Genomic DNA, 5,264 nt, shown 5'->3' on the forward strand with positions numbered 1-5,264 from the left:
CGGTATAGCGTCGGACGAGCAGACGTTAGAATGCCAAATTTTGTTTTTTATTTTCATTAAAAATTAGCGTCGGTGTAGCCGACGCTAATTAAAACAGGGCAGACGCTAGTTTATTTTTTTGTCTTTTTATTTTTTATTTTATTATATAGCGTCGGTGTGGCAGACGCTACGTTTATGATTTTTAAAATTAAATTTTTTAATATTATTTAAAAAATTAATCTAAAAACTTCATTATCGCTCAGCACTCTCACCTTCACTCCGTATTCCTCAAGTTTTTCAGATAACCCTAAGTCTTGAACCCATCACCCACACCGTATTCGCCTTAAGGCTGATCGCCGCTGCATCAATGTTTTCATCATCTCACTCACTCTCGCGCATGTCACCAACTCTGAACCCTAGCTCTCGAACCCGTCACCCACTCTGAACCCTCTCAAATCCATCACCCACTTCGTCCTCACCGTAAAGCTCAGCCTCTCGTTGCCGCATCGCCGTTTCCACTACCAAAAAACAAATTGAAGATTGCGACACATAGCTTGCGACTCGAGAAGGAGAAAACCGAAGAGCTCTTGAAAGCCAAAGACGAGATCTTGAAACAAAAGGATGAAGAACTTGAAAATCGTGGCAAGGAACAAGAGAAAATTCAGATTGAGTTTAAGAAATTACAAAAATTGAAGGAATTCAAACCCACCATGGTTAGTTATTTCGTTTCAATTTCAATTTCATTATTATTTTTTCAAAGTTTTTTTAATTTTGAATTAGGTGTCTTATTTAGGGTTTTGTCCAAATAATTATCAGACCTGAACAACGAGGTGCCTTCCCTTCATAGTGTACAATGTCAATACAAATGACTATAATTCATTATACAATGTCAACTGCTGGTTTTATTTCCTCTGATAACTCTGTTTTTGTTAAGACACTAACAAAAGGGGATATTATGGTAATTCCACAAGGTTTGTTGCATTTTCAGTTTAATGCTAGATGGGATAAAGCTACTGTTTTTCTTACACTTAGTAGTTCAAACCCTGGTGCACAACTTGTTGAAAAGACTGCTTTGCTTGATCATGCTCAAGTTAAAAAACTTAAGGCTATTTTTGGAGGGAGTGACTAGCTAGGTTTAAGTGTTTTGATTTTTCTTGTTTTATGTCTAAACCATTATTGTATTGTTTGTGGTTGTAAGGTTTGGTAATTGTTAAGTCATTCAATTCCACCAATAAAATTTGTGTTTCTTTTTTTGCAATTAATTTGGCTATGGTTTGTCATATTAATAGAAAGTCAAATTAAATTATCCATTTCATTGTCAAATGTATGTTTCTAATCTACTAACTGTGAACAAATAAATAAATTAGTGTTCTTCTATCTTACCCCTAGTAGCATGCTAACTAACAATGATGTGGCTTATGTTGAGTCCTAATGTTTATGCTGTCATTCCAACTTAGGTAGTTAATTGATGTTCATTTTGGATCTTAATTTTAAATTTTTGTGTAATTTTTCTTTCAAATAAGTCAATCCAAAGAAACACTTAGTTTATGATTTTCTGCTTCTGTTACTACTCATTGATCAAGTTTCTTCACCTGGGGATATATGGACTTGAGTGGTTCTTATTTGCTAAGAATAATGTTATAGCATTTGAAAGAATATATTTTGTGTAATAATGTGTTATATTACAGGCTGGAAGATACAAAAACCTTGAAGAAAATCCCTTATTTCCAGAAAATTTACTATCATCACTTGTGCCATCTTACTCCTTCACACAGGTAATTCATTCAAACAGATATGATTTTCCAATTTCCAGAAAATTAAACCTGCATAATTTATTGCATTGTTTGAGATTACATGGCATAAATAAATTATATTAAACTGGTTGGTTGGTTGGTTAAATAAGCTTACATTGCTTTCCCTTTACTTGTTGGGTTTGTATAATGAATGAATGAATGGATGTATGGCCACATTTTGCATTTCTTTGATTGAGCAAAGCTCTATTCTATCTATGTTTGTTGTTCTTTACTTGAGTCAGTAACTAACTATATTTTGATATTTTAGATGTGCTCGCAATCACTTTTGTTTGTTTTGTTTCATGTTATATTACTATTATATATGTCGTTCCATTTCAGACACATGATTTCTAACCACTTACCCGGGACCGGCAAGACTGCATTAGCTCTTGGGATATGTCAAGAGCTTGGGACCAAGGTTTCCTACTAAAATTTGTTCTTATATTTTATGTTCTTTTGTCTCTGTGACTGTATCAAGTTTATTTATACCACTTTGTAGGTTCCATTTTGCCCAATGGTAGGTTCAGAAGTATATTCAACAGAAGTAAAGAAGACTGGGGTTTATGCACATTGTATAGGTAGCTGTTGGGGTTGTTATATATATTGAGGCAAATAGCGGGGCTGTGAAAAGGGTTGGCCGAAGTGATGCTTTTGCTACTGAGTTTGACCTTCAAGCAGAGGAGTATGTTCCACTTCCTAATGGAGAGGTTCACAAGAAAAAAGAGATTGTTCAGGTATTTGAATCCTTGGTGATAAAATCGTTATATGAACTTTGACTGACGCCATGTTTCATTTCTAAATTTAATTGATAATTTCAATAGCTTCACTTATATTGTTTTGTTTGAAGTTGATGTACTGGCACGTCATGTAGATGATAACAACTTAGGATTTGGGTATCATTTTGATTGTTTCGTATTCAACATTTTGTGAATGTATATAGAATTTATGCATTTCCAGGGAACTTGTATTTGACCATTGTAAGAAAGTTTTCCATCTGCATTGCAGAGGAACTAATTTAGTGGAAGTGCATCAAACCACCATAAGATGTTACTCTGCCCGAGTCTCTATATTTAATTTGGAGCAGTGTCTAGTTTTACTTCATTCTGTTTTGATTTGTCAGTTTGTTTTAATTATTATATTGAAGTCATTTCATGAAGGGAGCGAGGGAGACTTTAAGTAAATTTCTGTGGACACCATAATTTTCTTCTTCTAGTAATACAAAATCTTTTTGGCTTGAAGTTTTTATTAAAAAATTGTGAAAGGTCCAGATTCCGCAAAGAAATTTTCTAGACACTAGCTATATATTACTGGTTTCTTAATGTGGTTTGGATTTGTTTTTTTCCTTTTCAATTCGTTATGTGAATTCAAAATAAATTCATAACGTATGATTGTTTTGTTCCTTTGTCAATTCAAGCAATTGGATATGACTTTGAATATGAAGAATATCACATGTATCACCTTATATATATATATATTCAAATTCTCTCGTCAAACAGATCTTGGGAATATGCCTCTATCAATGTTCTTTTATGTTTTATATTGAGAATAACTGACCCTAATCATTTTGTTGACATTTTATTGTTGACCCAATAGCGTCGGCCCAACCGACGCTAGATTATAAAAAAATTATTTGACTTTAGCGTCGGCTATCCGACGCAACCGTTTTTTACAAATGTCGCTGCAACGGATATAACTAGTGTTGGATGTTCTATAATTACTGTTAGCGTCGACGTAGAGTCGTCTAAGCCGACGCTAATATAGCGTCGGATGGCGTTTGGCCGACGCTATGTATTAGCTTCGACCATTTTAGCCTAGGCCTGACACCGACGCTAAGCCGACGCTAAATCAATATTAGCGTCGGCTTTTTCCCTATTAGCGTGGGTTTTTGGCCGACGCTAAATTCAGTTTTTCTAGTAGGGAAAATGGGTGGAAGCAATACCCACTAGGATTAATGATTCTAAAGTTGTTGCAGGTTTTATTAGATCAAATATTTTTTACAGGTTTGGAATACCCCGAGCCATCATAAGTGATCAGGGCACTCATTTTTGCAACCACACCATGGACGCTTTGCTTCAGAAGTATGGGGTTGTGCATAGAGTTGCTACACCTTATCATCCCCAGACTAATGGGCAAGCTGAAGTCTCAAATAGTGAAATCAAACAAATCTTAGAAAAGATGGTGCAACCAAACAGGAAAGATTGGAACCACCGACTTGAAGAAGCTCTTTGGGCTCATAGAACAACCTACAAAACACCAATAGGAATGACCCCTTATCGACTTGTGTTTGGTAAGGCATGCCACCTACCAGTATAAATAGAGCACCGTGCTTATTGGGCGGTCAAGAGTTGTAACCTTGAGATGGAGAAAGCAGGTTTGGAGAGAAAGCTTCAATTGCAACAACTTGAAGAGCTTAGACTTGAAGCTTACGAGAACTCTCGCATCTATAAGGAGAAAACTAAGTACTTTCATGATAAGATGATTTCTAGGAAGAAATTTTCCATTGGCCAAAAAGTTTTATTGTTCAACTCCCGTTTGAAAATTATGGCTGGGAAACTTCGATCGAAGTGGATTGGCCCTTTTGTAGTTACTAACATTTTTCCTCATGGTGCAGTAGAAATAAAAAGTGAAAACACCGAAAAAAATGTTCAAAGTAAATGGACAACGCCTCAAGCTATTCCATGAGAGCTTTATGCCTGAAGATTCTACCATACAAGAACTCTCATTGGAAAAGCCCACCTACACTGAAGTTTAAACAGGGAGGTCCATTTCCTTACGCTTATTTTATACTTGTTAGTTTCATTGAGGACAATGTGTAATTTAAGTATGGGGGTATTATTTAGGATTCTATTTGTTATGATTTTAATTATTATAATTTCAAAAAATAAAAAAAATAAAAAAAAAATAAAAAAAATGGACATTGCATTGCATGCTTTTCATCAGATTTTATGCTTGTAAATGTTGAGAGTTTGTTTGGATTGGCATGATTAGATAGTATTTTTGCATTTTTGGTAAAATAAATTGGATTAAAATGCTAAATTATGTATCATTTGTGATAAGTCATTAACCTTTTTGAGATTTTTGAGCCTTATTATGAATGGAATGCATTTTTTCATCCTTTTTTTTTTCTTGTGTGTTATCTCACTCATGATTGCTAGTTACACCAGAACTTGACTTGACTCTTGTCCACATGCATATATTGAAATGATCTAGGCATTTGTTTCTAATTAAGCTACCAGCCAAATAAGCCTATCCTACAATTATCCATTTGTTTAATCCCCTTTGAGCCTAATTACCCCATTTTTTTGTTATATAGCTCATTACAAGCCTAAAAGTGAAAAACAATGAACTGCCTCAATCTATGAGGATAAAGGAGTCTTTCCTTACATAAGTGTAGGCGTGCTCAACTTGTTTGTTTAAATTTGAGAGTGATGAAAAAATAAAAAATACAAAAGGTAAATATATATATATATATATATATATATATATATATAT

The 5,264-nt window shown here is 34.4% G+C and overlaps 1 long non-coding RNA gene across 3 annotated transcripts in view; it reads left to right on the forward strand.

Annotated features, from left to right (window-relative positions):
* The first annotated feature begins 245 nt into the window (after nt 1-245).
* Nucleotides 246-5,264, forward strand: part of LOC113784435 (uncharacterized) — a 6,018-nt gene continuing 999 nt past the window's right edge. Inside the window, exons 1-5 of one of the 3 annotated variants that reach the window (XR_012163515.1) lie at nt 246-692; nt 1,668-1,754; nt 2,112-2,190; nt 2,272-2,506; nt 3,773-3,968. This is a non-coding gene — a long non-coding RNA (uncharacterized lncRNA). Of the gene's footprint in view, nt 693-1,667; nt 1,755-2,111; nt 2,191-2,271; nt 2,847-3,772; nt 3,969-5,264 lie in introns of those variants that run through there. The other 2 variants (XR_003470493.2, XR_003470492.2) reach the window with 2 other exon arrangements.

This window comes from Cicer arietinum, chromosome 6, assembly GCF_000331145.2.
Source record: "Cicer arietinum cultivar CDC Frontier isolate Library 1 chromosome 6, Cicar.CDCFrontier_v2.0, whole genome shotgun sequence".
Lineage (NCBI taxonomy): Eukaryota > Viridiplantae > Streptophyta > Magnoliopsida > Fabales > Fabaceae > Cicer > Cicer arietinum.